Source organism: Mobula hypostoma, chromosome 1 (assembly GCF_963921235.1).
Source record: "Mobula hypostoma chromosome 1, sMobHyp1.1, whole genome shotgun sequence".
NCBI lineage: Eukaryota > Metazoa > Chordata > Chondrichthyes > Myliobatiformes > Myliobatidae > Mobula > Mobula hypostoma.
The window spans coordinates 35,665,743-35,693,253 of record NC_086097.1 but is presented as its reverse complement, the minus strand read 5'-3'; positions in this window follow the sequence as shown (position 1 = coordinate 35,693,253).

Below are 27,511 nucleotides of genomic sequence, written 5' to 3'. Positions count from 1 at the left end.
TAAAAAATAATGTTTAGAACATGAATTGCAAAGAGCCTTTAAACATGAATGCGTTGATGACAGAATCAGTTCAGAGTTGTGGTGAGTGTAGCTATCCACGCTGATTCTGGATCCTGATGTTTGTAGGGTAATAACTGTCCCTGAACCTGGTGATCTGGGAACAGAGGCTCCTGTACCACTTGCCCAATAGTAATGGTGAGAAGAGGGCTTTGTCTGGATGGTGGAAATTTTGATGATGCATACTGCTTTCTTGTGGCAGCACTCATTGTAGATGTTTTCAATAGTGGGACTCTTTGCCAGGGATGGATGGGGTTGTGTTCACTACTTTCTGTAGCCCTTTCTATTCCTGGGGACTGGTGTTTCCATACCAGGCTGTGATACAACCAGTTAGAATACTCTTCACTGTGCTCCTATAGAAGGTGCACAGTATATCTTCTCTACATATTTAATATATGTATAGAAATATATATACTGTGTCTCTCAATATTGCTCAATCTAGTTGAAATGTTTTCTTTTAGTGCAATAAGCACCTGAGATCTTCTATTAAAAGATAATGCATTAGCTCAAATACCCATGGAGCTGATATGCCAACTGTTAGATTGTGAGCAGCTGTTCTGAGCCATACCTTCATGTAGGAAGAAAATCCAAGTCTCACCAGTGAATTATATTATTAAATTTTATTTCAGATCCCACTAATGCTTCTGAACTGATACCAAGTCCTAGACATATTCAAGCTGCTTTGTGGTAAAAAAAACTCTGACATGGACATTCCCGAGCCTGGTTGAGGGCTGGGCAGGAGCTGGAAACCCCCTCCCGTAAAAAACCAGTGCTACAGAAACGCCAACCGAAGATCTAGAAACTTATTTCAGGGGAGAAGGCATCTTTGAAGATGGGCTACACCTGCAAAAGCAGATATAGAACATAGAATACAGGACAGTACAGCACAATACAGGCCCTTCAGCCCTCTGATATTGTGCCAACCTTTCAACTTACCCCAAAATCGATCTAACACTTCCCTCCCACATACCCCTCCTTGATCTCCTTCATCTGTGAGCCTACTGAAGAATCTTTTGAAAGTCGACAATATATTTGCCTCTACAACCACCCAGCTCTGCGTTCCATGCACTTACCTACTTCTGACATTCCCCTAAACTTTCATCCTATCACCTTTAAAGTAACACTCCACCTGTGAATCTAGTGGGGTCATCTGTTGTGTCTGCTGCTCCCAATGCAGCCTGCTCTACATTGGTAAGACCCATCGTAGACTGAGGGACTGCATCATCAAGCACTGTCTGCCTAAAGCGGAACTTCCCAGTGGCTGAATGTTTTAATTCCCATTCCCACTCCCATTTTGACATCCTGGTAAATCTCCTCTGCACCTTCTCTGAATCTTGTGCATCGTTCCATGATTCACTGAATTCAAAGTACATTTATTATCAAAGCATGTATGTAGTATACAACCCTGAGATTCATCTTCCCACAGACAGCCGCGAAATAGAGAAAACTACGCAATACATTCAAAGAAAAACATCAAACCCCCTGTACAAAAAAACCAAATTGCACAAACGGCAACCTCCAAGAGAAAGAGTAAAAAAAATAAGTTTTTAAAAAATTGATGAGAAATGGAGTTGATCATGGGCTCCTGCCCCCTTTCTAAGCTTCTTGGCCTCAAGGCTGCTCACTTCCCGGAGACAGCAAAGTGTCAGATCGTTAAATTGGCCTGAAAATATGCCGTTAAACTGTGGATCACAGGCTCCAATGATACCAGAACCTCATTTAAAAGAAAAAGAAGATGGAGATGAAGTGAAAGAAACAGTTTCATGGACCATCTGGAGAATGTCGCCCAGGGTAGTGTTGTTTGCTGGCCCCATCTTCTTCCTGATGAGGTGTCACAACTGAACATAACAATCCAAGTGTGGTTGAAACAGGGTTAATTTTTATTTTATGTGTTTTTATTTGTATTTAGAGATACAGAGCAGAACAGACTCTTCTTGCTGTCTGAGTCACACTGCCTGACAACCTCCAGTAACCCCGATTTAACCCTAACCTAACCACAGTACAATTTACAATGGGGAGAAGGTTCAAACATCAGAGGTGCAAAGGGACTTAGGAGTCCTCGTGCAAGACTCCCAGAAGGTTAATTTACAGGTTAAGTCTGTGGTAAAGAAGGCAAATGCAATGTTGCCATTTATTTCAAGGGAAATAGAATATAAAAGCAAGAAGATAATGCTGAGCTCTTATAAGACACTAGTCAGTTCACACTTGGTGTATTGTTAACAGTCTTGGACACCATATCTCAGAAAAGAATTGTTGTCATTGGAGAGAGTCCAGAGGAAATTCATGAGGATGATTCTGGGAATGAAAGGGTTAACATATGAGGAGCATTTGCAAGCTTTGGGCCTGTACTCACTGGAATTTAGAAGAGTGCAGAGGAATCTCATTGAAATCTACCAAATGTTGAAAGGACTAGATAAGGTGGATGTGAAGAGGATGTTTTCTATGGTGGGGCTCTCCAGAACTAGAGGGTATAGCCTCAAAATTGAGGGGCAACCCTTTAGGACAGAGGTAAGGAGGAATATTTTCATCCAGATAGTAGTAAATCTGTGAAATGATCTGCCGCAGTCTGTGGTGGGGGCCAATCCATGCAAATATTTAAGGCGGAAGTTGATCGTTTCCTGATCGGTCGGGGCATCAAAGGATATGGCGAGAAGGCAGGTGTGTGGGGTCGAGTGGGATCTGGAATCAGCCATGATGGAATGGCAGAGCAGACTCGATGGACTGAATGGCCTAATTCTTCTCCTATGTCTTATGATTTTATGGTCTTACCTAGTATGCCTTTGGACTTGGGAGGAGACCGGAGCATCTGGAGAAAACCCACATGTTCCACAGAGACTCCTTACAGAGGATGCCAAATGTCAACACCCTTTCAGCCTTCTTGATCACGACATCAACTTGTATGGCTACTTTGAGGGATCTATGGACGAGGACCCCAAGGTCCCTCTGAACCTCCACACTGCTAAGAATCCTACCATTAATCCTGTACTCTACCTTCAGCTTCGACCTTCCAAAGTGAATCACTTCACACTTCCCCAGATTGAACCCCATTTGCAACTTCTCTGTGTCCTATCAAGATCCCATTGTAACCTACTCCACAATCTGTAACACCACCAACCTTTCTGGTATCTGTAATCTTACAAACCCACCTTTCCGCTTTATCATCTGAGTCATTTATAAGTACCACAAAGAACAGGGGTCCGGAACAGATCCCTGCAGAACACCACTAGTCATGGATCTCCAGGCAGAATATACTCCACCTACAACCATGTTCTGCTTTCTGTGGGCAAGCCATTTCGAAACCCAGGCAGCTAATTTTCCCTGTATGCCACGTCTTCTGATCTTCTGAATGAGCCTATGGTGGGAAATCTTGTCAAATGCCTTACTAAAATCCATATGCACCACATGCATAGCTCTGCCTTCATCGACATGTCTTGTCACTTCCTCAACAAATTCATTCAGGCGTGTGAGGCATGACCTACCCCTCACAGAGATATGCTGACTATTCCTAATCAGACAATGCTTTTCCAAAAGCTTGTAAATCCTGGCTGCAAGAATCCCCTCCAATAGTTTCCATGCCAGAGACATAAGAGTCATTGATCTATAATTACCTGAATAAAAGAATAGCATTTCCCACCTTTCAATCCTCTGGCACCATTTCTGTGGCCAGCAAGGACACAAAGATTATGGTCAAAGGTGCAGCAATCATTTCCCTAGCTTATCCGGGGTACATCCTGTCCAGCCCAGGGACTTATCTATCCTAATGTTTTTCAAAAGTTCCAACATATTCTCTTTCTTACCCTCAACATGTTCGAGCATATTAGCCAGTTCTATGCTAACACCACATTCATCAAGGTGCCCTTCCTGGTGAAAACTGATGCAAATTATTCATTAAGGACTACCCTTACTTACCTTCCAACTCCAAGTACATGTTTCACCTTGTATCCCTAATCAGTCCTACTCTCACCCAAGACTTATGCTAATCTACAGATATGTGAGCTCAGTGTCACTTTTATCTACCCCAGAACATACATTTTTTCCCTGTATGCCATCAAGTTAAGAGCAAACAGCTTTGAAGGGAAAATCATGTTTAAAAAGCGAAGCAGGGCAGAAAAGATAACTATTCTAACAGAATATAAGAAATTAGAAGTAAATAATCTCGAGCAAAAAGAAATCCTGAATGAAACTCTGTATTCTAATGGACAATTTTGGGCAATGCGAATGTAAGTATTTTAGTGCAATAGAAATTGTTTGGCAATAATTGAGAGAACACATCCCTGGAGCGTTGCAGCTCAAACAAACCCCAACATGTTTTGTCAGGTATCTAAAGTGCAAGCTCCACCATGGATGGTCTCAAGCCCGGCCACGAAAGCAGGAGGGTTGGACGTGGGGCTAGCAACCCATCCTGTCAACAACCCAGAGCTACAGAAACGCCAACAGAAGCTCCAAAGACCTCATCCCTGGGAGAGGAAGGAATACACCAAGATGATGGGCTACGCCTGGGGGCAACTTGAAAGTCTGGCCCGGGACAGAGGACTCTGGTGAGCTACTGTAGGCAGCCTGTTCCCTTGTATGGGTGATAGGCTTAAGAAAGTAAGTAAAGTGCAAATATAGCAATTCGTAGCTTTCACATGTAGAGTATCTCAGTTAGCTACAGGTGCACGAAGACTTGATAAATAAACTAATATCAGTGACTTCTGAAAGTCTCCCCTTTATAGCTGCTTTTGAAATTAATATTGTTAGCTGCCCCTTGCCAAAACTTTACACAATTTATTCATTCAGACCCAAGTGTGAAAGCATAGACAAATACTTGAATGCAGGGCCTGTACAAAATGCTATTTGGCCAGATATTTGCACAAGCATTTTATCTTCACTTTTAGCACTTGTTAAAATGTCGATGTCTGAGGAAACAGGCTGTTCTACGAAGCTACCAAACAACCTAAATCCCTCCAGCCCAATTATTTCTGATTGAATTTTCTTCCAGGTGACACATTGCAGCAGGATAATTCTATAAATAGAACAGTACACAATTAACTTATTCAAAGCTAGGCTCCAAATCCAGGAGATCCTAAACATTTATGCCGACATTCAATATGATAAATACCTATTAACAGTTTGTCGTATTATTAAATTGTTAATAGAATAAAGATGATTTAAGTTTTCTTTTCATTGACAATAGTTACTCTATGAGTTTCACCTCACTGCCACACCCCCAACATGGGATAAACCTAAATTTCTCTCTAGAGTTGAGGATTATTTTATTTATATTTGATTACTTGGTGGTCCAATCATAAAAGTCAACTTTTGCTGATGAGATTTATTTTTACCCCTGCATGATGCGGTCGTTTATCTCTGAGCTTTTCTGCATATATGGAACTAGAACAACAGTTAATAATTATTCTTCCCATTTGTAATACTTGGGATGGATATGATGTAGAATTATCATTAAAAAGCGCAATAAGGTAGAATAATTAATAGGAATTACTCTTTTTTCTTTTGCTTTATTTTTTTATTTTGTTTTATTTGTCTCTGCTATTATAATTTTCTGCTTTGGATATTTGTGCTGCATGTCAACAGACAGAAAATATATTTACCACAGTTTATTGCATACTCAGCAATGTCCTTATTGCACAAAGTGATGTATTGAAAGAGGCAGAAGTTCAGGTTCCAAAGTCTGAGCTTTTGTAAAGCTAAAACCTGGCACTTTCTTCACAAACAAGGGAAAATCTACAGACACTGGGAATCCAAGCAACACACACACATACAGTGCTGGAGGAACTCAGCAGGTCAGGCAGCATCTATCGGAAAGAGTACAGTCCTGCTGAAGGGACTGGGCCCGAAACATTGACTGTACTCCTTCCCATAGGTGCCGCCTGGCCTGCTGAGTTCCTCCAGCATTTTGTGTGTGTTACCTGGCACTTTATTTACTCTTTTCATTCAGAGTGCTTCAAATCTTTGAAGTTTGTTACTCCATAGAGCTGTGGATGTAAACATATTTAAAAAGGAGATATACATGAACCACAGGGGAATCAAGGAATAGAGCAGGAACAGCAGGAACTTTGGATCAGCAACGTTATGGATTGATGAATCAATCCTGGGGGAACAATTGGCCTATTCTTGTTTTTCTATTGAATAATACTCTTGAGTTCCTTTGGATCTGTGCCACTTTTGTTATCTTCAGGAGACTTATCTGGAGTGATAGCGACTCCTGAAGAGACTATCAATTCTGGTATCTATTCTCAATGCCTTCTGCCCAGTGGCTTGCAGGTTATAGTGACTTTAGGATCTAAAAATATGTGAATATTGCATGGGTCTTTGGAGCTGCAAGAAAGCTATGAACAGCTATTGAAAATCTTCTATAAAGTACAAGAAATACCAAACTACCGTTAGCCTTTGAGCAAAGATTGTCTTCCATAATCATTAGCAGTTGCAAGGTGAAGTCAGAGGTACCATATAAAGTAATTATCTATTTCCTTTGATCTAAATTAGCTAAATTGGCCATGGAAATATGAAGCTATTAGATTTGCTGCCTTTATGGTAAAATGAAACCAGCAAAAAGTGGGCATTTTACTACAAAATGCTAGTGACTAGGAAGGCTGGGTTATTGTTCTAACATTGTTTTTGACCTAAACCAGCATCAGGTATGCAATTTACAGATCGTAACCACCATGTCAATGAACTTAATCAAGGAGACAATGGGATAGATTTTGACTTCTCTAAAGGGTGGAAATTGTTAACAATACCACTGACCCCATACGCGCCCCATCAATACCCGGCACTTTTTCATTTTATTAGATCACTTTTTCAGATCACCCATCAAGCATGCAGGAAAAGGATTCCCCCCCCCCCCCCCCGGCTTTTATTTGACCTGTGGTCTTGGATAAGATGTAAGTATGGCACTGGTTTTGTGAACCTTTGTGTGTGAGTTCCTCAATTATTTACTAGCGTTTTCAAACTGATGATAAAAAAAATTGCTTGTTTAACCTGGGTGGCAACTGTCAATCATGTTTGTCTACTTTGTGAGTAGATGCTTGGTGTAGCATTGTCAGAATTCATTAGTCTCTACATATTAGCGCTTCCCCATCTCTCTCCAACCTAACACAAACATCTTGCATTTAAAGGATGATTTTCCATTTTAAATCATTTTAAAATTTTCTAATCAGCACTGAAATATTTGTGAAATGTTCATTTTCTGATCCAATATGATCAGTGAACTGACAGTAATGCCATGGCCTTTAATATGGATAAACTGCTGTGCTTATTATCTTGAGGTTATAGGATCATATTCAAATGGGCCACATGGTGCATTGTTGATCATTCAGAGATTAGATCCTGGCAACACTCACAACATGCTGGAGGAACTCAGCAGGTCGGGCTGCATCCGTGGAAACGATCAGGGCTGGAACCCTTCATCAGAAGTTAGATCCTTTTATGGGATGCACTATCTGAATGATCAGCAATGATTATGAGGAAAATTTAAAGTGAAATTAGAAAAAGTGACCTTATGGACCTGCACTCGACCAATGGGAGGAAGGAGATTAATAAAATTGTTATGCACTAGGCTTTTTCCAAGAAAACATAACATAACATTGATGAGTTACAGAATATAGCAATTTCAACTATTGCAAGAATTGCATGTGAATTACCAGATTCCTCAGTGAGTTCTTTTTTAATTGCAATATTCTAAAGCAGACCAGGTGAGTGATGTCTCTCTATTCTTAGTGAAAATAACCAGTTGTGTGAAGAATTTATCGGGGCCTGCAAATGGTGAAGGATTCCTCAGTTTGGCTGATGTGTTATAATTTTATGCCTCATTGTGTTTGAATCCCAAATTGCTTTTGCAATTAAATGGTCTCTGAAACATGAGGTAAAATATTTTTGGTAGAAAGTATTGTGGCCTTGGGCCAATTTCATATTTGTTCTTATAGCACTGAAGGAGCCCATTTGACCCAATAAATTTATGCTGGTTCCCAGGGTCCCATTATCCTGCATATTCTCCTGAATCCCTATCCTCTCTCACTTGCACAACAGCTCCCTGATTTTCCTGCCACCCACTTCTTCGACTGGTAATTCTCAACAGCAATCGACCTATCCATTGGCACAAGTTTAGGAATGTGGGAGGAAACCAGAGAGACTGAAGGAAGCTCATCACAGACAAAACATTTGATCAGCACACCGACAGCACCAGAGTTTAGGATTGAACCCAGGATGCTGGAGCTGTACGGCAGCTTCAGTAACTGCTGTGCTGCCCCTCTGCGTTCTATTATCTTAAAATTTATATTACAATGCCACTATTTGTGGTAAACCATGTATATATGTTGTAACTCGGTTACCTGTCTGGACACACCCTTCTGCTGACTGCCCCTGTGGCTCCTCCCACAGAGTCCTGTATAAAGGTGTTCGCCTTGCCCCTCCCCGCTCAGTCCGGGGGCAGGCACTCACTGTGGAGGTCGTATTGTACAGCGAATAAAAGCCTTTCAGTATTTTACCAAACCTCAGTCTTTTGGAGTAATTGAAGGTGCTTCAATATTTATCCTGCTTCTGTTAATCTGCTGTTCTGAACTGCAGCATCAACATTACTTATTTAATTTTGCTAAGTGTCCCACCTTCCACTTCAGACAGCTGGTGTGGCAAAATGCAGCTCTCCTCTCCTGCTCTACACCACTTTAGTGGCTACAGTGAAGAGCTGATTAATAAAAAATCACTCCAAACTGCTGGCAGTTGCAAATGGGATTTTTAGGGGGATTGTGGTGGGGTTTGGGCTAGGATGTAAGGTACCATGAAGATAATTTTGAAGATTTCAGCTGCTCCTATGACTTTCCTACTCATTCTTTGTTAATACCTGCCCCCCTGACCCCAGCTGCATTTCTGTCCTGTGCTTCTCCAACCCACTCTTTGCTCAGCCTTTCCTCAACTACACTTTGCTAAAAGTGATAATCTGCATCTTCAACCGAACCATTCTTTGGCCTGTTCCTCACTGCTGACTCTCCCAACACTAGCAACATGCCTGCAACCTCTTGAGACATGCTTAACCATTGGGGCTAGGCAATGTAAAACGAGACCAACGTCAGGCAGGCACTGGAGGAGATGAGCGCTGTGACCAGCAGTCCCGAAGCAGTGAACCCGGATGCCTTCCCTATCATTGCCGGGGGTTTCAACCAAGCCAGCATGAAGAAGTCTTTGAAAAAACCATAGCAGCTGCGGAACCAGAGGAGCCAAAACACTTGACCAATGTTAACCACCATCAAGATCGCTTACCATGCTATCCTACACCTACACTTTGGAAAGTCTGACCACCTGGTTGTACTTCTACTCCCCATGTATAGGGAGAGACTAAAGACTACAGCACCAGCGATGAAGACCAAAACAGTATGGTCAAGGGAGGCAGAGGAGTGCTCACAGGACTGCTTTGAGTTGTTACGTTGGACAACATTCAGGGACTCATCTTCAGATCTAAGTGAATACGCCACAGTTGTCACCAACTTCATCAAGACCTGTGTAGATGAGAGTGTGCCTTCAAGAACATGCCAGACATACTCAAACCAAAAGCCATGGATGAACCAGGAGATTTGTAGGCTATTAAGGGCCGCAGATCAGTGATCCTGACCTATACAAGAAGTCTCGGTACGATCTACAGAATGCAACTTTAAGAGCGAAGAAACAATTCTGATTGAAGTTAGAGGTAAAACCATGTCAGCTCTGGCAGGGCTCGCAGTCCATTACATTGTGAAACCTCACATCATGAACGGCCATCAAGCTTCACTCTCAGATGAGCTCAATGAAAGGGAGAATAAAATTACACCTGTGTGCACCCTGCAGGGTCTGGTGATCCTGCAATCTTTCTCTCAGAGGCCAACGTCAGAACACCTTTCACGAGGATTAACTTCCGCAAGGTATCTGGATCTGATGGTGTAGCTGGTCGGGCACTGAAAACCAGTGCCAACCAACTGACAGAAGTGTTCAAGGACATTTTCAATCTCTCACTTCTACAGTCAGAGGTTCCCACCTGCTTCAAAAGGGCGACAATCACACCAGTACCCAGGAAGAGCAGGGTGAGCTGCCTCAATGACTATCACCCAGTGGCATCACAGTGATGAAGGGCTTTGAGAGGTTGGTCATGGCTGGAATTAACTCCTGCCTCAGCAAGGACCTGGATTTGCTGCAATTTGCCTATTGCCACAATAGGTGTACAGTGATGTGATCTCACTGGCTCTCCACTTGGCCTCGGATCATCTGGACAATAGCAATACCTATATCAGGCTGCTGTTTATTGATTACAGTTCAGCATTCAACACAATCATTCTCCCATTTATAATCAACAACCTCCATAACCTGGGCCTCTGTACCTCCCTTTGCAACTGGATCCTTGACTTCCTCATCGGGAGACCAGTCAGTTCAGATCAGAAATAACATTTCCTCCCTACCGACAATCAACACTGGTGTACTTCAGGGGTGTATGCTTAGCCCTCTGCTCTCCACTCTCTACACCCATGACTGTGTGGCTAGGCACAGCTCAAATGCCATCCTTTAATTTGCCAATGACGCAATTGGCAGAATTTCAGATGGTGATGAGAAAATGTACAGGAGTGAGATAAATCAGCTGATTGAGTGGTGTTGAAACAACCTTGCACTCAATGTCAGTAAGACCAAAGAATTGATTGTAGATGTCAGGAAGGGGAAGTCAAAGGAACACAAACCAGTCCTCATCAAGGATCAGCAGTGGAAAGGGTCAAGTTCCTGGGTGTCAGCATCTCTGAAGATCTATCCTGGGTCTACGGAAGATTTTGATACAATTATAAAGAAGGCATGACAATGGATATATATTTCATTAGGAGCTTGAGGAGGCTTGGTATGTCACGAAAGACTCACGCAAATTTCTACAGATACTCCGTGGAGAGCATTCTAAATGGTTGCATCATCACCTGGTATGGAGGAGCCACTGCACAGGATTGGGAAAAAAAGCTGCAGAAAGCTGCAACTCAGCCAGCTTCATCATGGGCACTAGCCTTCCCTGCATCAAGAACATCATCAAAAGCGATGCTTCAAAAAGGTGGCATCCTTCATTAAGGACCCCCATCACCCATAAAGGAGCAGCTACAGAAGCCCACATCAACATTTTAGAAACAGCTTCTCCCCCCACTAGTAATAGATTTCTGAATGGACAATGAACCCATGTACACTACCTCACTTTCTTTTCTTTTTGCTCTCTTTTTGCATTACTTTTTTAATTTAAATTTATTATTGTAATTTATAGCTTTTATTATTATATATTGCAATGTACTGCTGCTACAAAACAACAAACTTCATGACGTATGTGTGCCAGTGATATGAAACCAGATTCTGAATCTGATACTGACCTAAGTGGTTTTTAAGCTCACAAATTATGAACATCACTGGCAATAGCAGTATTTCTTGTCCCTAATTTCAGAAGCAGTTATGAGTCAACTACACTTGTGAGTGGAATACAGGCCAGACCAGACTGAGATGAGAAATGTCGTTTTACTGAGCAGCACCGATAAAGCCGATGGGTTCTTATGACAATCTGATTATTTCCATTACCAAAACCAGCTTTTGTCCAAAATTTGGTTTTGTTTTGCCACTTGAATTTAAACTAAACTTGTGTCTCTGAACTGATGGCCTCAGACTCAGGTTGCCGTCCAGTAACTTAACCATTGAACTCCGATACGCTGGGAGCAGCTTTCCAGGCACCTGAGTTCAAAACCAGAACCACATTTCTTGAAGGCTGATACAAAACCCGTGAGAGGGTCAAAAATAGCTCCAACAACCAGGAATAAACTAGATCTATAATGGAAAATGTTTTTAAAAATCTACAGGTACTGGAAATATGAAATAAGAACAGAGAATGCTGGATACTCATAGCAGGTCAGGCAACATCTGTGGAGAGAGACAAAGAGTTAATGTTTGTGTTGAATATCCTTCATTTGGTTTATAATAATTTTCAATGTGTGTATGTATTTTATGTTAGCTATATCTCAGTGCTGGAAGAATAAAAGGGTATTAGACAGAAATCCTTTTGTTTGAAAAGACAGAAGGGGGTATTAGATGGGATTAGATTTAATTCTGACATAATCATAGTTTTACGTTCCTTGGGGCCTGTTCATTGTTTGGTGTGTCCACAGAAACAGAGTCACAGCAATGTACGCTCAGTGGCCACTTTATTAGGTACAGAAGAGAGTCCCAGTGTTGTCTTCTGCTGCTGTAGCCCATCCACTTCAAGGTTTGATGCTCTTCTTCACACCACTATAGTAACACCTGATTATTTGAATAACTGTCACCTTCCTGTCAGCTTGATTGAACCGGTCTGGCCTATCTCCTCTGACCCCTCCAATTAACAAGGCATTCTCGCCCACAGAACTGCTGATCACTGCATGCTTTTGTTTTTTGCAGCACTCTCTGTAAACTCTAGAGATACTTGAGGGTGAAAGTCCCAGAACTGTTTCTGAGATAGAAACAGTCTGAGATACTGTTAATTACCTAGATCGCGTTCCTTCCACGTTCTGAAGTTTGGTCTGAACAACAACTGAGCCTCTTGACCATGGCTGCATACTCTTGTGCACTGAGTTGCTGCCACATAGGTATTTGTATTAAGGGGCAGGTGTACTTAATAAAGTGGCCTCTGAGTGTACAGAACTGATAAAACCCCTTCTGGCTCACCTCATCCATATGGCAGTGATATCTATTCACACAAATCCCGCTGGCTGTATCGTTTGTACTCTCCTATGCCTGTCTTATCCAAGGAAATTTACAACCTCTTTTTCAATGCTGTAATTGCATCTGCCTTTACAACTTTATCTGGCAGTTTATTCCAAATATTCATCACCCTCCCTGTGAAAAACCTGCCACCTCGAGCCAAGTTGCTGGGGTGGTTTATGGGGGCTGTAAACGTTCCAGATACTGAACTTCACATTACAAATTGAAAGATGCATGTCCATGTTTCTTTTAAAGCACGATAGCCCTTTCACACTGGCTACCATATGAATTTTAATGAGCTGGCGGGGGGCAGGGGGTGGTTACTAGATTACCAGAGACCAAGCTCTGTTGTAGGCAATACCTCTCAATATAGTAGTAAAGCCTACAACATTACGTCAAGTTCAAACTAGTTAGTATATGCTGCTTTTAAAGGGCCATTACACTTGTATAAAGTGCGGAAACTTGAAGACTAGTGGCATCAAAATTGGTATTCCTCTGACAACCTCCAATATTAATGGGTTCCTGCCCTTCACTCACTCCTGATAGATCACTAAGTAAGTTAGAATAGCTGCCATATTTCCATGAATGCAAATGTTGCCATGACACCTACTCCATTGTACTGAAAACCCACGTGTGGCCATTTTGTAAATTAACCTTGGCCATTTATCCATTTGTGCTATTTCCTTGCTTGAATCTCAATAAACATCACATCAGAGCCCAAGTTGTATCCCTTACTACCAATAGTATAAAAGATTAGTCACAGATTATATTGAGGATGGTGGATTCGCCCCTGGTGATGCTGTTGTCAGATCATGTAGGGAGCCTAAACCTAACCACAGTATTCATGGTGGAAATTGCTGGCAGGCACATTGTAAAATGAGTCCTTTGAGTTTTGGTGGGTGGACTTTTGAGACTTTTGTAAGTATCGGGACAATCTAAGAAATGTCCTGATTTCCTGTATTCAATTTTAGTCTCCGAATGTGTTTGATTGGGTTGGAGAGCTGCCTGAATTGGATACAAAAACAGAATGTGCCTTCACTTATGTTAATTAAAAACAGTGGGGTTAGTAGTAATGATACTACAGAAACAGACATGAATGTATATCCCACTGAGGGAATACAGGAGAGTGAACTCAATAAAATTGGCTAACTTGTGCATTGGCAGTGGAACAATTCACCATATATGCTGCCAGGATTTCATATTCTGATCCTCACCCCTGTGGGGAGGAGAACAAGCCAAACTTCTCTCATTTGGTTTACACATGACTCCAGTCAAACTTTAGATTCTTAGTGCCTTTTAGACCTGCCAACGCCACCGAAATCTCTGCAGCTAATCCAACCACTAACCTAATGCACAGGGCTTATTAATAGATCGTTGACTCATCCAAAAGGAAACCCAGGGGCATTCATAAAGAGGGAAAAATTTTCACTGCAATTGTTTCTGACAGAATTTTGGTTATTAACAGCCGTATGTTTCTATTAAGGATGTCAGTCATCATTATGGAGAAAACAGGAGGTAAATTTCAGATGTAAAGAATTGTGATATAAGGCACTATGCTAATGAACATTGCAGCATAGTTAAGTGGGACTAAGCACCTCAGGAAAATTAGAATTTTGAGGTATGTTTTACAATCTGATGAGTTAACAGACCTCTGCTACAGAATGGAGGGCAGTGTTTGTATTTCAGTGCCACTGCCTAGCACTCTCTGTCAATCGTACTACCAACTGTGTCACGGACTTATGCTACCTTGCTCAACTTTTAATTAAATCCTTCCAATATCAGACTGCATGCAGGGGTTTCTTTCACTGTGGGCTGATTCCATCTTGTGTTAACTGTTGATAGCCACTGCAGTTTTTGCTTTATCCAGTTGGAGAAACTTGGTTGCAGGTCCACCATTGATCTGTGGTTTCAGCACAGCAGACCGAAGGCCTTCCAGTCCTGGACTGTATCAGTTAATTACTGAAGACAATGGATGGAGGCCAGAAAATGCGAGTGTTTGTATGCTGTAAGGCAGTAGAGTTTGTAATGTACACACTGTGGCCACTTTATTAGGTGCATTGATGCACGTGTTCGTTAATGCAAATTTCTAATCAGTCAATCATTTGGAAGCCACTCAATGCATAAGATCATGCAAACCTAGTCAAAAGGTTCAGTTGTTGTTCAGATCAGACATCAGAATGGGGAAGGAGTGTGACCTAAGTGACTTTGACTGTGGAATGATGGTTGGTGCCAGACGAGGTGGTTTGAGTATCTCAGAAACTGCAGGTCTCCCGGGAATTTCAAGCACAACAGTCTCTGGAGTTTACAGAGGATAGTGTGAAAAACAAAAGAAACATCCAGTGAGCCTTGGTTTTGTGGATGAAAAAGCCACATTAATGAGAGATGGTAGAATGGTTCCAGCTGACAGGAAAATGACAGTAACTCAAATAACCACATGTTACAACGGTGGTGTGTAGAAGAGCATCTCTGAACACACAACATGTTGAACCTTGAAGTGGATGGGCTACAGCAGCAAAAGACCATGAACATACATTTAGTGGCCACTTTATCAGATACAGGAACTACCTGATAAAGTGGCCACTGGGAGTATAGTTACTTTATCTTTGTTACTAATGTACTTTGTTCTGGGTCTCAATTTAACATCTAGGGCAGGGAGTTGACTTTCAATACTCAGGCAAGGATTCCTTGTGTCTCTTTGATCAATCTTACTGGGGTCTGAAGTGAGTTCCCCATTCTTTCTGTTTTTCTCTTATTTCACTTCATTAGGATTGAATTTCCAGTACTGTGAATTATTTTTGCAAACACACAGAGTATGAAGTGAGCTTACCTGTACTTAAGATGGTAAATCCTATGGTCTCTCTCCGCTCTCTTGTGTGCTCTCTCCCATCTATCACTCTGTCTCTGTATATCTCTGGTCTCATTATCAGATTGCCTCTAACTGATGATCTCTCTTTTGTCCTTTCCCTTGCCAACCTACCAATTCGACCTGTCCCCCTTCATTTGTTCCCTGTCTGCCTTGAACTGTGCATCACTCTTGTCTACGTACTTGTCTTCTTGTCAGTCTATCATCCGTGCATATTAGCTTTTCTATCTGTGTTTGTCTCCCTGTCAATCTGATTATCATTTCTCTTCCCTTCCCCATTGACTCTGATGATCTTTCCCATCCCTCTCATTCCCACTATCTTTCTCTCTCCATATCTGTCTCTCTGCCTTCCTGCCTGTTCACCTCAGTGAGTCTGTTTGACTCCCTAAATGTCTGTATCTTTTTCCTTCTCCCACTCATTGCTATTGTCTTGTCCCTCTGTCTATTTTTCTGCTGTAGTGTCTAAATTTAAAAACGCAAACATGAGGAATTCTGCAGATGCTGCAAATTCAAGCAACACACATAAGAATTGCTGATGAACGCAGCAGGTCAGGCAGCATCTCTACGAAGAGGTACAGTCAACATTTGGGGCCGAGACCTGTCGTCAGGACTAACTGAAAGAAGAGCTAGTAAGAGATTTGAAAGTGGGAGGGGGAGATCCAAAATGATAGGAAAAGACAAGAGGGGGAGGGATGGAGCCAAGAGCTGGACAGGTGATAGGCAAAAGGGATATGAGAAGATCATGGGACAGGAGGCCCAGGGAGAAGGAAAAGGGGGAGGGGGGGAAACCCAGAGGATGGGCAAGGGGTATAGTGAGAGGGACAGAGGGAGAAAAAGGAGAGAGAGAGAAAGAATGTGTGTGTATATATATATATATAATAACGGATGGGGTACGAGGGGGAGGTGGGGCATTAGCGGAAGTTTGAGAAGTCAATATTCATGCCATCAGGTTGGAGGCTACCCAGACGGAACATAAGGTGTTGTTCCTCCAACCTGAGTGTGGCTTCATCTTTACAGTAGAGGAGGCCGTGGATAGACATATCAGAATGGGAATGGGATGTGGAATTAAAATGTGTGGCCACTGGGAGATCCTGCTTTCTCTGGCGGACAGAGTAGGTGTTCAGCGAAACGATCTCCCAGTCTGCATCGGGTCTCGCCAATATTCAGCGAAATGATCTCCCTCTCACTATACCCCCTGCCCATCCTCTGGGTTTTCCCCCCCTCCCCCTTTTCTTTCTCCCTGGGCCTCCTGTCCCATGATCCTCTCATATCCCTTTTGCCAATCAACTGTCCAGCTCTTGGCTCCATCCCTCCCCCTCCTGTCTTCTCCTATCATTTCGGATCTCCCCCTCCCCCTCCCACTTTCAAATCTCTTACTAACTCTTCCTTCAGTTAGTCCTGACGAAGGATCTCGGCCCAAAACGTCGACTGTACCTCTTCCAATAGATGCTGCCTGGCCTGCTGCGTTCACCAGCAACTTTGATGTATGTTGTCTAAATTTAAATTTGTTTCAAAGCACGCTCAATCTCCATCCACCAACATTGATGTACTTGATTCTACTGACATACTCTAGTATTGAAATCATGAATGAATGAATGAATTAATCTTCAGCATATATTTGTTGTAGTACAATTTTCCATCTAAAATAAATGTAATCCAAGTACCTACTTAACAAATATACACACTTCCTGAGTTCTTCTTTTCTTCTCTTCTTGTAATCTACTTTGCAGTCTGAAGTTACTGAGGGATCCAAATTCCGTCATCCTTTTAACGGATCTTTAAATTCCATTCCATTGGTAACCATTTCCCATCATTCACTTGTACTTCTTGAACATGTGCACTATGGTGCATTGCTCGAGTGGTATGTGATGTTGGTCTCAGACAGTTAAGTAAGGCCCAAGTTCTTTTATTTCAGCACTCCGGTGATGTCCATGTAAGAAGTCACAGTAGAAGATGGTTTGTACAACCTCAGACATGGCTGCATCTAATCAGAGGACACTTCTGTCTGGTAATGCCAGATCCAGTTGGCAAGATATACATCAGCCCAACTTTGAGAGCAAGGGTACATCACATAACTGATTTATCTGTAGGTGGATAACTTTGGTTTTAACTTCCATAGTATCACATTATTCTGTTCCCATGAGGCATTCACTATATAAGATATTCCGTTGGCAACACCTCAGGAAGCTAAGCAACCCACGCCTACATGTAGCTGGACCTAAGTGGCATGTGGGAATGGGCTGTAACAATCAAGCCACAAAAATTACTATCTATAACAAGAGATATTTAATAGGATTACTATTGCTAAATCCCCACCATCAATTACCTAGGGGGACCAGCCGGATAAAACTGTGATTACCAGGACAGATCAGAGGCCTGACTCTGTAAGGCCTTTTTACAATTTAGGTTATATTTATTTTATATTGAAAATTGTATGACAACAAATATAGGCTGAAAAACACAATGTCAATACAATCAAACACATAAAATATGCCACTGAGAGATTATACGACCATTTGACCATACGACATAGGAACAGAACTAGGCCCTTCGGCCCATTAAGTCTGCTCTGCCATTCCATCATGACTCATCTATTATCCCTCTCAATCCCATTCTCCTACCTTTCCCCCATAACCTTTGACACACTTACTAATCAAGAACTTATTGGCCTCCAGTAGGATACCCAGTGACTTGGCCTCCAAAGAGCCTGTGGCAATAAATTCCACAGATTCACCTCTTTCAAAATAAATTCCTCCTCATCTCTGTTCTAAATAGATGGCCTTTTATTCTGAGGGTGTGCTCTCAGGTCCTAGACTCCCCCACGAGGGGAAACTTCCTCTCCATGAGTCCTGATGAAGGGTCTCAGCCTGAAGCGTCGACTGTGTACTCTTTTCCTTAGATGCTGCCTGGCCTGCTGAGTTCCTCCAGCATTTTGTGAGTCTTGCTTGGATTTCCAGCATCTGCAGATTTTCTCACGTTCGTGAACATCGCCTCCTTGTCCACTTTATCTATTATACAAAGTGCTGTGAGATTTGAAACACAAGTACGAAGTGTGATACTCTCCACTTGCCTGGATGAGTTCAGCGTCAATAACTCTCAAGAATCTTGACACTTGGTTGGTACCTTATCAACCATCCTTTCCATTCCCTCCAGATCTCTGTACAGTGTGGTTGCTGTGTTTTTTGACATGGACTACATTATCAAAAAGAAAAAGGATAGCAGGTGCAAGTGAGCGTCATCAGCTGTAGGTTCCCCTCCAAGTCACATAGTGTCTTGCCTTGAAATATATTACCTGTCTTTTATTATCACTGGTCTAGGTCACCGTTGCCATGGTAGCATAGTGGTTAGTGCAAAGCTATTATAGCTCAGGGTGTTTCGAAGTTCAGATTTCAATTCCAGCACCATCTGTAAGGAATCTATATGGCCTACTCTTGGAATGCATGGTTTTTCCCAGAGTGTTCCAGTTCCCTTCCACAGTCCAAAGACAAACTGGCTAGTTAGTTGGTCATTGTAACTTATCCCATGATTAGTTTGGGGTTAATTAGGTTCATCGAGAGTTGCTGGGATCGCGCGTCTCAAAGGACAAGAGCCGAATCCACGCTGTATCACTAAATAAATCCTGGAAATCCCAACCAGCACTGGGAGAGTGATTGTTCAATAAGACAGTTCATCTTTGGTGGGTGGGGTGAATTGAACCAATAAGAGTTACCTTAAGCATCAGTGACCTGCGTCACTATCAACGTGCGAACCGACTATAAACTTCAGAGATTCTTTTTGAACTGGGATTTACTAGAATTTGTCGTTTGATTTGCACCACTCTGTTGTTTGGCTTGTACAAGTAGAATCTTGCCCTCAGCCACTTTCTCCCCAAATAGTTTCAGTCATTTTCAAGAATTTCCTTAATCTGCACTTTAAGTTTAGTGGAGAGTGTTGAGTGATTAGCAGAGCAAGTACCCTCCTAAAGATATGATCATTGTTGTGATCCTCTCTAACACAGAAAGTGATCTTTGAGATCATGGAGTCTTATTACTTCAAGTGGCAAATTATTCTTAATAGAGCTGGAATTATTACATTTTGTTCTTTTACTCTCTACTTCCAGTGCTTGAGTTAATGTTATTTTATTCTTTTTCTCAGTCATTCCTGTTGCTTGCAGAAAACGGCGCACATTTCACTTGAGGTTCCAGCTGGCTCTTAGCTCTCCTTGTGTCATTTATTAGCTGTCACTTTCAGTGTATTCTTGTATGGAACTACTGGAAAATGTGCAGCTAATGGATACCCTGCTCCAACACGATCTATTGCCCTCTACAATGCCTTGCACACATCCTCTACAAATGTTTCGGTAGCAATTAAATAATCAGTCAATGAGTGCTGAGTGCCCTTCATATACAAGGTTATGGAAGCAATTAAAAACAATTTTTATTGAAACTTTTTGAGTTTGCAAACTAATTTCTCATTCATTGCTTAGAGCATTTTTCATAATTGAATAAAGCATTTACTATGACAGCTTTTTCTTCATATTATTTTATGCAAATATTTTCACTGCATGACAGCCATGAGAGAATTTTCAATGTTGAATCCTAGAAATAATTAGTTATCAAAAATCAGGTTATCCCAAGTTTGTAAGTCAAACAAAGGGAATATATTCAACGCGAACTTCCATCCAAATACAAGTGTTGGGCAACAGACAAATATAGAATTACTCAGTAAGCAAGGTAGCACCTGGGAGGAAGACACCAGGTTGATGCTTCAGGTCAAAGACTTTTCAATAGAATTGAGAAAAAAAGGTTAAAGATCAAACAGGGGAAGTGAGAGGGGTGGAACGAACAAAGGGAATGTCATAATAGGTCTGAGACCAAATGTGTCTGAATAGAAGGTGGTCTTAGTTGAGAGAGGGCCACAGTGAGCAATTATTCAGTATTGAAACATCCACTGCTGTGGTGTTGCAAGAAGGGTGAAACAGTACAGCTACCTTTAAAGATGGATGGAATAATTCACGGGCTGTCCATGAATTCTATCATCTTCTAGTATTGATTGCCTTTGCATTTGTGATGATGGCTTTTGTCTCTCGGAGCTCTCACAACAACCCCTCACTCAACATTAACAAAACCGAAGAGCTGATTATTGTTTACAAGAGGAAGAAGCCAGAGGTCCATGAGCTTGTCTTCATTGGGGAAATGGGGATAAGGAGGGTCAGTAGCTTAGTCAGTAGGATTATTGGCATTAACATATCAGTAGGTTCTGTCCTAGGACCAGCATGTAAGTGGCATGGCATAGAAGGAAAAACAGCACCTCCACTTTCTTTGAAGTTTGCATAGATTTGGCATGTCACTGAAAGCTTTGAGGAACTTCTGTATATGCAATGTGGCGAGTTATCCTAACAGGCTGCATCCTAACCACATATGGAAACACCAATGCCCAGGAATGGAAAAGGCTACAAAACTGGTGGACACAGCCCAGCCCATCACAGACAAAGCTGTCCTCACTATAGAATACGTTAACATAGAGCGCTGGCACAAGAAAGCAGCATCCATCATCAAAGATCCCCAAATGTCCAGATCATGCCCTCTTCTCACTGCCAATGTCATGTAGGAGGTATAGAACCCTTAGGTCACACACCACCAAATTCTGGAATAGTTATTACCCTACAACCATTGGGCATGGATAACTTCAAGCAACACTACTCTGAATTGACTCTACAACCTACGAACTCACTTTCGAGGTCCCCTTACAACTCATGCTCTCAATATTATTTTTATTTGCTCTGACTTCTTTTGCACATTGATACTCCCTAGGGATGATCAGTCTTCGTTTATCAATAGTTTATTGTAAAACCTATAGTACTTCCTTATTTTCCCTATAAATGCCCACAAGAAAATTAATCTCAGGATAGTATATGATAGCATATACGTGATTTCATCACGACTCCTATTCTATGTTCTATTTCCCTCACTCCCACCAAATGATTGACCGTTAATATTCCCATTGCAGCTTCCACCTGAGTTAATGTTTGCTCCAGCTCAGGTCCCCACCCTCCTTGAAACATCCACTTTGATTGCTCCATCTACACAAAATGTCAACCCACCTTTCATATCCTTATCTCTTTAGTTATTAAGTGTTTTGTTGCTACCCATATCTGTGATAATTTTACTGAAAACTCCATTTCACTGGATTTCTGTTCCATCACAGCACAGAAATGGCTTTTACCAAAATCACCTTTGGAGTCAAATTCTTCTCAGAGTGGCTTCCAGCTGCTGACGTAGTTGGTCCCAACTTCTTGATTCTATGGCTTAGTACAGCTGGCTTCATTTGGTAACCGGTCATTGTTAACTGGTTTATTATTATGGAATGCACCATAGAGACAGTGAAAATCTTTTTCTGCATTACATCCAGACAGACCATACATAAAGCCCTCGAAGTACTACAAAAAAAAACAAATGGAATGTGGGATACATTGTTGTACTTACAGAGGTACTGTATAGTAGTCCCATGCAGGCAGGTAAACAAGGTGCAAGGGTCATGCGGGGTAGATGGAGAAACCAAGAGTTCATCTTTGTAAGATATGGATTCAAGAGTCTTGAATCAAGAGACGCAAGAGTCAAGAGACAGTAGGATAGAAACTGTACTTGACACTTGTGGTAGGTGTTTTCAATGTTTTTTTCTGTCAGAGGGTGGAGAGAATGACTGAGGTGACAGGGTTCCATCTTTTCTATACAGCTGACCGGGCTGGCTACATATTCTTTGCTTTCTCTACTTCGAGCTAGAGATTTCAACCACTTATTCTGTGCAACTTGTTTTGACTTTTATTACCTTATTTACATCTGCTCTGGGCTCATCTCATTCTAAGCAAAAACCTTCATCTAACCATCTGTTTAGTTCACAAATTAGCAATTCTATACAACACTCACAAAATGCTGCGGGAACTCAGCTAGTCAGGTAACACCTATGGAGAGGAATAAACAGTTGACCTTTCAAGCTGAGACACTTCACCAGGACTGGAAAGGAATGGGGCAGAAACCAGAGTAAGAAGGTGGAAGGAGGGGACGGAATACAAGCTGGCAGGTGATAGGTGAAACCAGGTGAGATTGCTTCATGTCATTTCCAGTACACAAGTGTGATGGAGAACAAAATAATTGTTACTCCAGAACTGAAGCAGCATAAAAAAACACAATGATAAAGAACACAATATCTACAAAAAAAAACACAATAAATATAAAAACATAAGAAAGCTTATATACATAAGTTGATTATAAGTGACCTGGGCTGATCTTTGGAAAGCCGAACCACACCGCATCCAATTTCTCATCCAGACAGTGTACGATGTGCTCCCAAGCCCATCAAACCTGCACACATGGGGCAAGGCAGAGTCATCTGCGTGCCCACTGTGCTCCAAGCAAGGAACCCTGGAGCACATCCTCAGCGGCTGTGCAAGGGCACTTGGTGAGGGACGGTACAGGTGGAGGCATGATCAGGTCCTGAAGACCATCGCTGAAGCCGTCAGCACAGGAGTTGAGTGGGCGAAGCAGTCCTGATCCTCCAAGCAGACCATTGCCTTTGTCAGAGCTGGGGAGCAGCCAATACCTGCCAAAAGAACATCTGCAGGCATTCTGACCTCTGCAAGGGACTGGCAGCTGTTGGTGGACCTCGAAGGGCAGCTGAAGTTCCCCAACCATATCGCAGCCACCACCCTCCAACCAGACATTGTCCTGGTGTCTGAGTCGACTAAGCAAGTGGTGCTGCTGGAGCTGACAGTCCCATGGGAAGATAGCTTGGAGGAGGCCTTTGAAAGGAAGCTCTCCAAGTACACAGGACTTGTCAGCAACTGTCAGTAGGCTGGATGGAGAGCGAGGTGTCTCCCAGTGGAGGTTGGTTGTAGGGGATTCGTAGCCCGTTCTTTAGTTAGAGCCTTCAGCATTTTGGGCATCGAGGGAGAGAGGAAGAGGAGAGCCATCCACAGTACCACTGATGCGGCAGAGAGGGCCTCAAGATGGCTGTGGCTCAAAAGAGGGGAGCCATGGAGTCATAAGTAGCTAGCCATCTGGACACAAGCTGGGGTCTGATCAGCCCCGGCTGGGTCACCTGGAGGAGGTTGTATGATGTTGAAAGACCCGAAACACCCGATGATTCCAGGAACATCACTGAAGATGTGTCCAGAAGCATCAATAGATGTATGTACACAGCTATGTCCATATATTGTTGTTAGGCTCAAGAATGTCAGTATATAAGGTGGCTGACAGGAAGTTATAAAGTAGTGGTGGTGGGAGGTGTGGAGGGGTGGTTAGTGGATGATTAGCCTTATTGCTTGGGGAAAGTAACTGTTTGTGAGTCTGGTGCGCATGATGTGGATGCCACGTAGCCTCCTCCCTGATGAGAGTGGGACAAAAGGTCCACGAGCAGGGTGGGTGGGTTCCTTCATGATGTGACTGGCCCTTTTCCAGCATCTTTCTCTATATATGATGGGTAGACTGGTGCCGGTCAGGCACTGGGCAGTTTGACTAACCGTTGTAGAGCATTCCTGTCTGCCGCAGTGCAGTTTCCACACCAGGTAGCACGGGAGATGGGATGTTATGTTGAAGTTGTATAAGACACTGGTGAAGCCTAATTTGGAGTATTGTGAGCAGTTTTGGTCACCTACCTACAGGGAAGATGCAAATAAGATTGAATGAGGGCAGAGAAAATTTGCAAGGATGTTGTCAGCTCTGGAGGACCTGAGTTATATACAAAGGTTGAATAGGTAAGGACTTAATTCCTTGGAACATAGAAGACTGAGAGGAGATTTGATATAGGAATACAAAATTATAAGACCGTAAGACAAAGGAGCAGAAGTCGCCCATTTGGCCCATCGAGTCTGCTCCACCATTTTATCATGAACTGATCCATTCTCCCATTTAGTCCCACTCCCTCGCCTTCTCACCATAACCTTTAATGCCCTGGCTACTCAGATACCTATCAATCTCTGCCTTAAATACACCCAATGACTTGGCCTCCACTGCCACCCGTGGCAACAAATTCCATAGATTCACCACCCTCTAGCTAAAAAACTTTCTTCGCATCTCTGTTCTGAATGGGCGCCCTTCAATCCTTAAGTCATGCCCTCTCGTACTAGACTCCCCCACCATGGGAAACAACTTTGCCACATCCATTCTGTCCATGCCTTTCAACATTCGAAATGTTTCTGTGAGGTCCCCCCTCATTCTTCTAAACTACAAGGAGTACAGTCCAAGATTATGAAGGGTATAGATGGGGTAAATTAAAGCATTAATAGATAGACCCATTTTTGCACTTTCTTCAACAACTATATCAATTAAGTTTTATAGTTCTTCCTCTGTACTTGCAATTAACAGTGTCATCTGCATATTTGAAATTATTGATGTTTTCACCGCCAACTTTGATTCCCAAGATGTCTCTTATTTTTTGTAATATTGTTTCACTGTACACATTAAATAAATCAGGGGAGAAAACACACCCTTGTCTAATGCCTCTCTTGATTTTCGTAAACTGACTCACTTCTCCATCTATTCTTACCACGGCAGTTTGTTCCCAGTACAAATTTCCATTTTTTTTTTGGCGTGTGCCTGCGTGCGTTCCAGTCTGTGCGTGTGTGTGCATGCGTGCGTGTCTCTGCGTGTCTGTGCATGCGTCCGTGGTGCCTTTTTCATGGCTTTTACAAGGCGCGGAGTGAGAGAGAGAGCGAGAGAGAGAGAGAGAGAGAGAGAGAGAGAGACTGTGTGGCAAGCCACTCCTCACACAGACATTTCACAGTATTTTCCCTTTATTTTACGAGGTCGAGTTGTGATCTCGACACTCAACCCGGCACGGATGGAAAGCGTATTCAGGAGCGGACCCAATTAGTTTCGAACCCGGGAACCCCCCCTCCCGGGTCCGGAGCCGATGTCATTGCGCCACCAGCCGGCCCAACCCAGTACAGATTTCTGATTAGGCGGAGGTGTTTCGAATCTAGATCTAGAGTTTTCTGTAATATTTCAAATAACTTAATGTGCTTCACTTTATCAAATGCTTTTGTGTAGTCGATAAAACAAACAAATCTTTTTGCACTTGAATAGCTCGTTCTGGTAGTATCCTTAACATCAATATTGTGTTTCTTGTACCTTCGTCTTTCACAAACCACATTGTCCTTTACCTATTTCAGCTTGTATCTTACTTTTAGCTCTTGTCATCAAAATTCTTAGAAGTATCTTGGTGATATGACTCATTGGTCCTATGTAATTCACATTCTATTACTCCAGGTTTCTTAGGAAGAGTGATAAATACTGATTTTTTCATCTCTTCTGGTATTATTTCAGTCTCATAAATGTCATTGATTAAATCAGCAAGTTTTTCAATTCCATAATCTTCAAGGGCAATAATTTGTTCTGTTACTAATTCATCAGGACCTGCTGCCTTTCCTTTCTTCATCTTATTTATTGCATTACGAACTTCAGATTTTAAAATACTTGGACCTTCAATGTTTTTCTTAATTTCTGGTTTTTCGCCTCGATCATCTTCAAACAATTCCTGAATATACTCAGTCCATCTGTTCATAATCTCATCTTTTTCCATGATAATAGTACCGTCCTTTGTTTTCAAACATCCACCTGAAGAACAGAGGAGCTTTTTACCAGTGATATTCTTGATTTGTTGATGTAACTTTTTTGGATCAGTAATAGGGATTCTTTCTATTTGCCCACATTCCTGGTTTAACCATTCTTCTTTGGCTTTTTGACATAAGCTTTTAACTTTTTTATCTAAGGACTTATATTCCAAGGGATTTGCTTTCTTCCATCTCCTTTCTTCCATTAGATTTTTGATTTCATCTGTCATCCATTTATTCATTGTGCTTTTTTCTTTTTTAGGAATCACTGACTTTGCTGATTCTACCAAGGCATCCTTTAGAGAGTTAAATTTAATTTCTACATGATTGCTATCATCTTCAACAGATTCTATTTCTAAACTTTGAAATCTATTCCTTACTTCAATTGTAAATTTTTGTCTTAAGTTTTCTTCTTTAATTAATTGCAAGTAGTCAAGGGATTATTCAGGTTTTTGCTTCTTTAGCTTTTTAAGTTTTACTTTTACATGATATACTACTGGGTTATGGTCACTATTACAGTCTGCACCTGGATATGTTTTGCATTGAGTCACCGAGTTTCTAAATCTTTGGTTTATAGTGATAAAGTCAATTTGATTTCTGGTGTTATCACCTGGACTTTTCCAGGTCCACAAGCCTCTTGGATGGTTTTTAAAGTAGGTATTCATAATGACCTGATTATTCATCTTGCACCATTCTACCCATTTTTCACCTCTTTCATTTCTTTCCCCTACTCCAAATTCTCCTATAGTATTTCTATCAGCACCTTGTCCTACTTTAGCATTTAGATATCCCATGACAATAGCAATATCTTGAGATTTGCATCCATTCTTTGCTTGTTCAAGCTCTTCATAGAATTTATCTATATCCTCATTTGTTCCATCTGTTGTTGGTGCATATACCTGTATAATTGCTAAATCAAATGGTTGTCCTCTGAATCTAACAAGGAACACTCTTTCTGATGTTGCCCAATGTCCTAAAACACTTTTTGCCATGTTTTCATCCATAAGAATTCCTACTCCATTGGTATGGGATGTTCCACAAGAATAAATTAGTGTTTTATTTCTATTCTGACATGTTCCAGCACCTATCCAACGAACTTCGCTAATTCCCATGATGTTAATCTTTAGTCTTTCCATTTCATTTACCACATTGTCCAATCTTCCTGCTTGATATAAGGTTCATACATTGCAAGTGGCAATAATTTTCTTTTGTTTTACTTGAATTTTATGATCAGTAGAAAATTTAATTGATATAGTTGTTGAAGAAAGTGCAAAAATGGGTCTATCTATCAATTG